We start from the raw sequence: 2,334 nt of genomic DNA, 5'->3' as shown, positions 1-2,334 counted from the left end.
TGGGGCCCCAGCCAGGCTGGTTGGTGGGAGGATTGGCGCCCGGCTGGCTCGTCCAGGCATGTGGGGGGGCTCCTGTTGCTGTACACACCCCAGCAGAGGCCTAGGGGGGTACATGCCCCCCGATCTGTGTGTGGGGCGGAGGTGGCTGCCGCTGCATAATGGGCTTTGCACCCCAAAACCAGCTGCAGCTGCCCTGGGACTGGTGCGACATCATGTGCATCCCACCACTGGGCAAGCAGGGGACATCAGCCCAGCGGTGGGATGCATGTGGCGTTGCGCTGCTCCCAGAGCAGCCGCAGTGAGGCTCAAGGTCCAAAGCCCAGCACACAGTGGCAGCCACCTCTCCCCTGCACACAGATTGGGGTGGGGGAGCAGGCATGTACCCCATGGGCCTCTGCTGGGGTGCGCACAGTGGCGGGAACCCCTCCTCGTGCCTGGATGAGCCATCCAGGCTCTGACCCTCTCACTAGCCAGCCTGGCTGGGCCCCCACTCACCTGGCGGCAGGGGGCATGGCAGCGTGAAGAGGGGGTGTCGTCCCACTCACCTGGCGCAGCCCTGGAGGCAGGGGGCATGGCTCAGCCCAGCGGTGGGACACGGGGCATCACACCACTCCCAGAGCAGCTGCAGCTCTGTATCTCAGTCTGGGGTGGGGGGTTGAGCACATGTGTGCATGTGTGTGCATTCGCTTAGGCCCCCCCGACTGAGATCTACTGTCAGAGGCTCCACGATTGACTGGTTGGTGACTACTGTAGTGCTGGGAGCCAGATCATCAGCAAACATAGAAGCCATCTCTAACGTTGTGGGTTAGGGAGACCTTTAACAAAAAGGTGCTTAAAAAAGCCTTCCCCCAGTCTACAAACTAAGGGCCTGATCTGTATCAATGTCAGTGCAATATCTCTGGGACTGAGCCCTAAAAGAATGCACTACCTAGTTTCAGGGCCCGTGATTTTTTTTCATAGCCACAGGCATTTACTGCACTTTGCCTATTGTTCTAACACTGGTTTTAAGTTTATGTTTACAGTTCGAAATTGGTTTTGGTCAATATGCAGCAAAGTATAAGGCAGAATAAAAGAAAAGTCTAGACAGTAACATAGTGAAATAACACTTTGGACCAAATTGTCTGGGCCCAAATAACACTCAGGTACCAATGTCTTATATAATGTCTCCCCCTCACCCCCCACCTCCACCCAACAGCCATAACTTCCCATGTCAACCCAGAGGTCCGGAAGGGGACTGATCTGCCAGGCCAGGCCAGGCGGTCAGCCCCGGCCTGGGCCGGCAGCTTCTCCAGCACCATGTCAACCCAGTTATGGCCAGGTGGCTCCTGCAGCATCACGTTAACCCAGGCATTGAACCAGCAAGCCGGCCAGGCACTAGGTCAAGGGGTTGGAGAAGCTGCCAGCCCAGGTCGGGGTTGACCTGGTGCCCAGCTGGGCTGCCATTGCCAATACCTGCGCACAGATACTCTCTTCCTTAGATAGTCCAGCTAATGGGAACTTATGGCTGTGATTAAAGGAAGAGCAGAGATCCATGTTATGATTTTGATTGAATAGTTTATTCCAGTCCTACAGGCTGGTGGCGGGTGCTCCGTAGTGCAGTCCAAAGTAAACAACAGAACAAAATTTTCACCTGGTGCAGAGAAAACAAGTAGCTTCTGTATCAGTCACATCCTGGGTGCTCTGGTCTCACATTTAGAGACTCCAACATTGCCCCAGAAAGAAAAAGAAAGAAATCCCAATAGCAAACCTTCAATTGTGTACATCTCTGTCACTGCTGCAGTTCTAACAGCTCCACTTTAAAATTCTCTGTGTGGCTGCAGTACATTAAAATGGTACTAAAAGATCTGAATTAATATGAATGTTTATCTTTGTTTTAAGCAATTTCTTCAGGGGAAAACAAGAAGCTACTACCACAAGTTGAGAGAATAGTTAACTATGTTAGCCTTAAGTTGGGCAAAAGACGAACTAGAGATGCCTCTTAAAAACTAATTGAATCAAAGATGCGTAAGTTTTTGTGAACAAGAGCTCACTCCATCAGTTGCTAAGCTCATGTATCAGAAACATTATGCAACTCTGATTCAGCTAGTCTGGGACTTTCCAACTTCTAAATGTCCGGGAGCTGAATGCCTCATGGGTCCTATCATTGGAGGCTGCACACTGTGGTGACTGCAGTAGCAGGGACCACAGGATCCTGCACTTGCACCCTGCACGCACGTACAAGGAGGCACTCCCCTACCCCACTACGATGCGCTTGGGCAGGCAGTTTCCCACATGTAAGAGTGGGTGCCTTCTCACCCCACAGTAGGTGAGAGTGGGCAAGCGGGTGGGTGGGTG

Source organism: Gavialis gangeticus, unplaced genomic scaffold, assembly GCF_001723915.1.
Source record: "Gavialis gangeticus isolate Ggan-Ray unplaced genomic scaffold, GavGan_comp1, whole genome shotgun sequence".
In the NCBI taxonomy this organism is placed as follows: Eukaryota; Metazoa; Chordata; order Crocodylia; family Gavialidae; genus Gavialis; species Gavialis gangeticus.
This window is presented reverse-complemented; position numbering follows the sequence as displayed.